This window comes from Acromyrmex echinatior, chromosome 8 (genome assembly GCF_024713525.1).
Source record: "Acromyrmex echinatior isolate Ae372 chromosome 8, ASM2471352v2, whole genome shotgun sequence".
Lineage (NCBI taxonomy): Eukaryota > Metazoa > Arthropoda > Insecta > Hymenoptera > Formicidae > Acromyrmex > Acromyrmex echinatior.
Window position 1 is genome coordinate 12,810,587 of NC_141859.1, and position 10,463 is coordinate 12,821,049.

The 10,463-nt window shown below is 32.2% G+C and overlaps 1 pseudogene; it reads left to right on the forward strand.

Annotated features, from left to right (window-relative positions):
• The first annotated feature begins 1,152 nt into the window (after nucleotides 1-1,152).
• LOC147908792 (uncharacterized) lies at nucleotides 1,153-2,419 on the forward strand (annotated as a pseudogene).
• Nucleotides 2,420-10,463: the final 8,044 nt, after the last annotated feature.

A 10,463-nucleotide genomic window follows, 5' to 3' on the forward strand; every position in this document is an offset into this window, starting at 1 on the left:
TATAAAAGTGACAACTGTTAAGCGTACTTTTTATGTATCGTAGTTGTATCGATGTTGTAACAGGAGAGGAGTCGAATAAATTAGTATAGTGAGCTTTTGAGACTTCATTTATTTTTTCTATGCGCCATAAGTTACACACACACCAGATGGAGTATTGCCTACAGGGACCTCCACTTACATAGATACTCCCTAACATCCTCCTTTTTCTATTCTGACTCACAAATTCAGCCTATTGTTTGACAGATCTATCACTTCTTATCTTAATGAGGATTTGCGCGGTCACATCTGTTATCTCCAAGTTAACTTCTATTTCACTAGCCATTGATTCTCCCCCTGATATATTCTATCATATTCTGTATCCGAGTCATCGCCCATTTACTTTGTCATTTCTTGTTTCTTCTAGATATAATATTTTTTAGATTCTATTTCGACTTTGTCTTTTTTATTGATTTAGACAGTCTTTTTTATTGAAATAGACAGTGCTTCTTTTCTGTATCTTTGCTTTCACCCTGCTTATTTGCTTTAATAAATATTCTGTTTCTTACATACTCAGATTCACTGTCTGTTTTTACAAGATATGTCCTATCTCTAATTTTTTGTACTACAATTCTTAGTATCCAATTACCTTTAGGTTTTAACTGTATTGCCATTTTACAATTCTGTCAACCTCTTTACTTCTCTTTTATTTGTTGTTGACTTTCTTGATTTTTTACTCAATATTTTATTGTACTTTCTTTTGTCTATTAATTTAGATTTTAAGTTTTTATCGCTATCAGGAATTGTAATCTTTAGTTTCCTATTCATTAAGATTTGTGACGGAGAGACATTCTCAAAAACTGGCATGTTTCTGTAATACAACAATGCTAAGTATTGGAAAATTCGATGTGTCGTTATGCTACTTGGCGGGAGATATCGAAATTAGTGCGGATAGGTAACTTTGTTAGTTGAATTTTAGTAAAATTGCAATACAAATTGCAAAGTGAGTAAATCATGAAATTTTCACCGCGAACAAGTAAAGTTTTTTGTTGTGTCTTTGGCTACATCAGTCTCGGTTCTATAGCACTGTTAGAGTTTTTTCATTTTTCTCAAGAGAACAAAAATCTCGTTAGGTTAAAATAAGTTTGATACAGAAGAAGCAATTGATCATCGAACATGAATCAAAGTATTAAAAATAGGAAAAAAAGTTTCTATTTTCATGGAAGGTGTGTTCTCTTCATTTTACGAAAGAAGACTTTATATCATCAAGTAAGTATCATTATAATTGTCATTTTTGTAACGTTATTATTCTTCAGTATTTAAATTATTAAAAAACTAGTCTTATTATAACATATTTTTTTAGAAGATGCAAGTTTATATCATTTAAAAAAAACAAGCATTCCATTGCTTAATCTATTCATTAGATTAACGAAAAAAGACGTCAGTCCGCAAAAAATAATTCAAGCAAAATGCAGAGAAGAAAGATGACTTAAAAGATCTCGTATAAAACTATTATTAGTAAAAAATTCATGATCGAAAAAAGACATGACAATGCGGATTACTGCTTTCGAAAAAACAACTGATAATCAAAATCCAAGAACAACAAGAAGCAATGCCTGTAATTAGACTAATTGATAAACCTGAACGTTCTGTAGAAGTTATAGTAGAAGAAAATAGTGTCAAAACTTCCTTAATAAATTTAAAGGATGTAGAAGTATAAGTTCAAAGTGATCACATGTTTGTCAAAAAAATTTTCAAGTATTATCACTTCTGATAAAGAATTAAGTACATTAACTGGCATTTATAGTTTTGATTTGCTCAATATAATTGAAACTCTTGTAAAATCTGTGCACAAGGAAACCTCTAAAAATAGACTTTCTCGCGTTACAAAAGTAATTACACAATTAAATTTATAACTGGTGTAACATCAGCTGGTTTGATCTCATTTGTGAGTAAATGTGGTGGACGTGCTTCTGATAAATCAATATTCGAGCAAAATAAAATCATTAAACAATTAAATAAAACAGTTGCAATTATGACAGATAAAGGGTTTTTAATTGACGATATTTGTAAACTAAATGATATAAAACTTGTCAGACCTCTTTTTCTAAAAGACAAAAACAATTTTTAAAAGCGAATGCATTATTAATCCGTAATATTGCAACAGCACGAGTGCTTTGAAAGGAGCAATCAGAGATTAAAAACTTTCAAATCTTAGGAGATTTACAATGCCTGCATCTATCTCATAAGTAAAGCCGATGAAATTTTTAACATTATTTGTGTTCTTGCAAATCTTGTAATTGATTGCACCAATAATTAAAGATAATAAATTTTATTCACACGAAGCGAAATAAAAACATTGTTCCTTAATCTTTGATAGTAATTATTATTATATAAAACATTCTATATACTTTCTTTATATTATGCATAATATATTTTTCAAGTTTCTTTATAACATTTTTTTATAACATTTTTTTAAACTTTAGAAACTTTATAAACTACAATATAATATTTTAAAGGAAAATAGAAAAGTTAAAGAATATCTAATTTTTTTCTCTTTCCTTTTTACATATGAAATGTACTCGTATCATCTTATCGAAATAAATCTTTTTTAATGAATACAATAAATCAATTTTCAAATTAAATTGATGTTTTCTTAAATTAAATTGATGCTTAGGAGAGTAAATCATAAGTCGACGTAGGTTTTTCTTATTGCTGAATAAAGATTTGTATAAAGATGTAATTTATACATATTTATATATATTATATGTTTGATAACAGACATTGGAGATACAAGTTGATGGATAGATATATTTAAAATATGAATCAATTTCATATAATATAATATGATATATAGGATGTATATCTGAAATAACACTCACTAATCATATAGTGCTATTCCTAATAAAAAACTAAATCGAAAAGTCCTCTACCATTTTGCAATTTTCGCAATAGTTAACGAGATATTAATTTCGAAAGATTGTCGAATAAACGGATAAAATCGATATATGACAATTTTAAGATATCATTCAGTATTCTTTGTGAAATATTTTGAAGATGTTTCTTAAAGAACTCTTATAGATGTCTTAAAGTTGACTTATACGACGATTTTTAGATATTTTGCTCATTGGATAACTAAAAAAAATATTGCGAAAATTGCAAAATAATAGAGAACTTTTCAATTCAATTTTTTATTAGGAATAGTACTGTATGATTAGGGCATTATTTCAGATACATCCTGTAATAAATGTAATATAACACATAATATTTTTATTTACATAAATAAACATAACACATATAACACATAACGTCTTTATAACACAATAGAACAATTAATTCAGAAGCCATTGTTATCAATCACCCGTTGTAATCTGATTTTCATTGACTGAGCTTGGTGCTGGCATATTTCAGATCGGTCGCGAAATCTGTTCCATACGTTGTTTACGTGTTGGACTAATGCGTCTCGAGTTAATAAGAAAAACCTACATCAACTTATGATTTACTTTCCTCCCAGCAAACGAGATTGAAATGAATTAAAATGAATTCAGATTTTCAGAAATATTGATTCACAAATGTTAAAATAAATTTTCAATGCTGAATGCATTTTTATTCATTTATGCCAATAAGAAAATATACTTTGTGGTCCGTTTTTCTTACAGAGGCAATAAAATATAAGCGAAAGAATAGTTAACAACGCAGTGTTTGTGACGAGAAGTGGAGTTTATTGGAGTACATGCACAAAAAAATAATCCCAGATGTCTAATCATAAAGTATTTCAGGGCACCATGTTAAGAATAAGGTCAGTAGAATTAAATTGATGCCCAGCAATCGAGAATGGATTAAAATGAATTGAAATTTTTTTCTGTCCGAATGCGTATTTTAAATATATACGAGGTCAAAAACTGTTCAAAAACTATCGCGAATTTTGTGTTTTTTCAAAAATTATTTATTTATTCATGAATATCTATTTTCCCCTTCAAAGTAATCCCCATCAGATATTATACACTTGTGCCAACGTTTTTTCCAATCCTCGAAGCACTTAAAAAAATTATTTTTTGTGATCTTGTTCAGCTCCTCCTTCGACCGTCTTATATCCGTCTTTACCTCCTCAATCGTAGCGTAGCGTCGTCCTTTCATGGGCCTCTTCAGTTTCGGGAACAAGAAAAAGTCACAGGGGGCCAGATCTGGGGAATACGGTGGCTGCGGCATTATTAGTGTTGTTTTTGGCCAAAAATTCGCGCATAAGCAACGATGTTATCATGGTGCAAAAGCCAATTTTTGTTCTTCCACAAATCCGGGCGTTTCTGGCGGATTGCTTCGCGCAAATTGCGCATAACTTGCAGGTAATATTCCTTATTGACCGTTCTACCCTGTGTCAAGAACTCATGATGCACCACGCTCTTGCAATCGAAGAAAACTGTAAGCAAAACCTTTACATTCGACCGAACTTGGCGCGCTTTTTTCGGTCTTGGCTCGTGCGGCAGCTTCTATTGGGATGATTGAGCTTTGGTTTCCACGTCATAACCATAAACCCATGATTCGTCACCAGTTATGACCCTCTGGAGCACATTTGGGTCGTCGCGGACAGAGTCCAACAGCTCCTTAGCAATGTTAATGCAATGCTGTTTTTGGTCGAAATTGAGCAATTTTGGTACGAATTTCGCGGCGACCCGTCTCATACACAAATCATTGGTAAAAATCGAATGGCATGAGCCAATCGATATGTTTAGGTCCTCAGCAACTTCTCTAACGGTGATTCGACGGCCAATACTATTTTCTTCACTTCATCAATGTTTTCGTCTATTGTTGACGTGCTCGGGCGTCCGGCACGCTCTTCGTCGTTCACATCTTCTCGGCCCTCTGAGAACATTTTGTACCACCGATAAACGTTGCTTCGGTCCAAGGTAGCTTCACCATATGCCACAGTCAACATTCGGAATGCGTCCGCGCACTTAATTTTGTTTTTCACACAAAATTTGATACAGATTCTTTGATCCATTTTTTGGAATAGGCAAAAATCGAAGACGAGCCAAAACACGTGCAAGCAAAGCAGCTGTCAAAAATTAATTGAACATTCAAAATGGCCGAACTTGTCGGCATAAGTGAGAGACATGAGTACCAACATAACGCCACAAAAAAATCGAAAATCGAATATACGTAACCCGCGGAAATTCAAAATTCGCGATACTTTTTGAACAGACCTCGTATATAACGAATACTTTTTTTCTTTATTTAATTGGATTCAATTGGATTCAATTAGATTCAATTGGATGTAATTGGATGGAAAAACTGCTTTCCTATTCAAAATTTTGACTTGAACAGTATTCACAATTGTGTTTGTGTCCACAGAAAAAGCTAATATTATTTTTAGATTGAAAGGTATAGAAATATGCTCTATGCAATTCTTATAAATGAATAAAAATGCATTCAGAACTGAAAAGCATTTATTTTAAATGAATCAATATTTCTGAATATCTAAATCCATATCAATTCATTTGAATCCATTCTCGTTTACTGGGTACTTCCTTAAATTTATTTTTAGATGCTCAACAGCCAATGGAATAATTCGTACAGTGAAGATAAATTTAAGAAAGCCTTAAATATAAGACCTAACTATGAATACGGATAAATGACTAAAATCAAACCCCAAGCATTCGTGTAACGCACTGTACAGCTGGTCATAGAAAGATCGCAACATTTTTTCTTCGATGGGTTTCGGAACACAAATTCACTGCTAATGCAAAGAATTTGTGTGTTTAAAGCAATAGATTTTTATTTTTAAAGCAGTGAATTTGTATAAAGCAAACCGCCGCATTTTTTTTGCCAGCTTCTTTCGTGTTGAGTAAAAACGCGTCGAATGAGTACATTTTATTAAGATTTTATTCTAAATAATATTATGTGAATAATTAAATATGTTGAATTTTAAATTCCAAAATAAATAACATGTAGTACATAGTAATACATGGCAGAAATCTATTGTCTCTTCTCTACAGATTACAAAGTTAGGTTCGATATTTCTTGATGCTAGAAAACAAGCGTTTCAGCGTCGCATGATAAGAGACTAAATCAATCTTATGTGAGAGTCGTCTTGAAAAAAATCGAAGAGTAAGTTCCCTCAAATCATTCTCTAGCATTAATTTATATTGACATAAATGTCAAAATTAATAATTATGTGAATGGTATATGTAGTGTAAATTATTTCAGTTCTAATATGTCATTTATTCATACAGAAATGGAGTTGATATTCAAAGCTTAAATGATAGCTTAAATAAAGCTTAGATGATTTATCTGATTGGAACTTTTGCTCAAGTACAAGATTTAGGAAATCGGTTAAGATTGATGGTTATGATACATAAAAGAATCAATATTGTTAATCAAATTTTTGAGAATGTCAATCCAAAAGTAGAACACGGTACGAAAAATATATTATATTTAATTATTGCATTTGCATATTACAAACAAACTGACATTTTATAGAAATTTAATATTCTGTTATTTGATTGAAAAATTTTCTTAAATAATATAATATAGGTTATGAACTCAAGTTATTATATGAATAAAACTACTTTCAACAATCTAATTATAAATTTTGTACAGACGTTTCGACCCCTATTGGATCATTTTCAATGTTGAATAATAAATTTAAAAATATTACAATAACTATGCAAGATGTTCACAAATTAAAATATAAAAAACGCATGTTGTACTTGCACGTTGACAATTACATAAGGAATTGCAGCAGGAAATGGCCTAGATACAAACAGCTTCATATCAAAACTTAATGTTAGTCGAATTCATAAGTCACATAATAATCATATGAGGTCTATCATACCGTGAATTTTTTCTCAAATATACAATAGATTGATACAGTGAATTCAATGTAAAAAAGATATATACACGCTTCATGTTTCTTTTACTGCTATCTAAAGTTAGATCATCCAAATTTTTCAAATTAATTGAAAAAATTGAGTACTAAATACAATTATAAAATCCAGCGATATCACAAAGATTCTTAAAACAGTAGAACTCTGAGATGTAATGCCAGAACATTAATGCTGAATTTTAAATCGTTATTCTTTATTGAATTATAAAAATTTTCTTGTTTAAATTGGTGTAGCCCTGTTCATCGATTATTCTGCTAATATTATCCTGCCTATTTTACACAAAAATAAAAATGACATTTTCACTATTAAAACTACAATTAACGTTCCTGTAGACGACACAATGATCAGTAAAATTAATCAGGGACCATTGCGTAAAAAAGCAAGAATAGAATTATAGAATGAAGACTCAGAGAATAGAAAAGGTCAATGAAACAAACTCTACAGAAATAAAATCGCAAATATATGCGCCTGAGAAGAATTCGGAATTAATATATTGTATAATCCGTTCCCATACATTTTTATTATACTATTATTTATAAAAATTATATATATATATATATATGTGTATATATATACATGTATACACACACACACACACACACACACACACACACACATACGCACGCACACACGCACGCACGCGCGCACACACGCGCGCACACACGCACACGCACACACACACACACATATATATTTATACACGGTTTGCGTTGCATGTTTCAACATCTAGTAAAAACTTTTTCACACATTAATATGTATAAATATTTATAAACATTTATAAATATATGATATATGTCATACATATTCAAATATCTCCCTTTCTTTTATAAAATTACTTTTTAATGTAACAGAAAACCTTTTTAAGAAAAGATAAAAAAAAGGCGCTAAAAATATGCTTCTCGAATAAAATTTAAGTATCCAACCTAATTAATAATAGTTTTAATTTTTCTCCAAGGATATTTATATTAAAAGTCTTCTTATTCCAATTTAAGTAATGGCAATTTTAATTCTCTGTAAAAAATTATTACTCTTCAAAAAAAGTGAATGTATTTAACGAAAAATTAAAACCAAGCTATAACCTTAATTAATCAAGTTAAGTTCAAGTTAAAAAGTAAAACACAAATGGTACTATTTCTTGTTATTTGTACGAACTTACCTTTTTAAAAAAAAGTAAACAAAGCATGCATGCTTTTTGTGAAGAATCATTTGGGCCGATTTTCACTAACGCCAATTACATAATTGGCCGTAAAACTAACTAAGTGTGTTTATGTTTGCTGTTTAGTTCACTTATGATTGACAGTTAATCACCGATTCGGCTTAATTGAGGTGAAACCGGCTCTTTGTATATAATACTAAGTATCCAATTCAATTAACAGAAGTTTTAATTTTTCTTCAAGGATATTTTTATTGAAGGGCTTCTTATTCCAACCTAAGTAATGACAACTTTAATTCTCTCTGAAAAATTATTATTCTTCGAAAAAAATTAATATATCAAATGAAAAATTAAAACCTAGATGCTACAATCTTAACTAATTGTTGATTGTATGCCGTTAGTCCCACTATATGTATATCACGTGTTCTTGTTTATTATTATATCAGTTACCTGACAGATGGCGTGAGCACCCTTCTCGTACTAACCTAACCTTTTGTTTTATTATTGTTCGCACGCGCCAGAAACCAAGCTCTGTATTTTTATCTTATTCAGCAATAAAAATCCCAATAGGTTATGGGCCCAGGAGTGTGAACGGCTATAATAATAAATAAAAAAAAAGGAGAGTGATAGTGTGCAAGGAAGACAGAGGTCCAAGTAACATCGCTTGAATCTGCAAGGATGGAAATAAACTTGAAGTCTGTTACGCAACTGCAGTTACGTTCGTTGGCGTTTTGAAATTCAGGCTCATCTTGAAGCAAACGATGTGTTTGATGTGGCTGATGGATCGAGAGAGCAACCAACGGATGCCACACTGGCTGATTGGAAAAAGAAGGACGCTTTGGCGAGGTCTTTGTTAAGTAAATCTCTCGATGATGCACATTTTAATTTGGTGGTCGCCTGTAAATCATCCGCTGATATGTGAAAGACTCTCGTGGGACATTATGACGAGGTTTCAAACACGACGAAGCTAGCTGCATTGGAAGCATACAACGACTATCACTGGAAAGACGATATGACTGTGACGTCGTATATTTCAGGGCTTATGCTCATTGAAAATAAGCTCAAGGCACAAAAATTAAACATCGAAAAGTAAATGATTATTACAAAAATTGTTCGTGGTCTACCGCAAAAGTTTGATAACTTCAAGCAAGTATGGCGGATTTGTCCTACGAAGGACATTACGGTGGAACAATTACAAGCAAAATTGTTAGATGTCGAACGTGACGTTAACGTGACGTCATCCAGAAATCATGGTGTAGCGTTATCTGGTCAGAAAGATCAGAAAGATCGAGAAGTTTTCAAAGGTAAGAAGAAAGCAGGCTGGAAAAAGGACCGAAAGAAGCTACAATGTCACAACTGCAAAGGTTTTGGACATTTTGCTCGTGACTGCCCATCCGAGAAGAAAGACACGAGCTCAGAAGGACGTTCGTCTAGCAATCGTGTGGCAATGCCAGCAAAACAACAATTAGGAGATATTGATGAGTGGATCGGTGATTCAGGTGCGTACAGCCATATTACTCGTAATAGTGATTGGTTTGTAGAATCAAAGGCATTGGATCCTCCGGAAGAAGTGAAAATAGGGGATGGCAGGATTCTAATGGCGACGGCTATTGGCAAAATAAATGTAACAGTCCATAACGGTAAAGAGTGGGTGCCGAGATGTCTCAAGGATGTAAGGTTAGTTCCTGATTTTGGACCATTCAATCTTTTCTTTATTGTAGCCACGACTGACCTTGGTTACGAAGTACTTTTTAGTAAGTCAGAGGTTGTTGTAAAGAATTCAAAAGGCGAGGTGATTGTCCGTGGTATTAAAAAAGGACACTCGACGTATCAGATGCTGATCAAAGTCGAGAAACCAGCTAAGGTTTGCACGGCTCAGAAGGAGATCTCCGCATCATGGGAAACTTGGCACCGTCGACTTGGACATGCAGGAAAAAACAAGGTCAAAGCTCTATTAGAATCTAAAGGATATTGTGCAACTGGAAAAGAAGATTTCTTCTGCGAAGCCTGTATTTTTGGAAAAATGACCAAAGGACCATACAAGGAAATCGTTAATAAGGATTTCAAGCCAAGTGCAAAAATTCACTGCGACCTTAGTGGGAAGGTTTCAATTGAATCGGCAGGTGGTTGCAAATATTTTGCTGTCTTTGTTGACGAGAGCTCAGGATACAAGAAAGTTGCTATGCTGAAAAAGAAGGAACTTGTCGAAGAATTCAAGAAAGTGATTCAGGAAGTCAAGGAAGAGACGGGTCATCCAATTGAGATTTTTTCTTCAAGGATATTTTTATTGAAGGGCTTCTTATTCCAACCTAAGTAATGACAACTTTAATTCTCTCTGAAAAATTATTATTCTTCGAAAAAAATTAATATATCAAATGAAAAATTAAAACCTAGATGCTACAATCTTAACTAATTGTTGATTGTATGCCGTTAGTCCCACTATATGTATA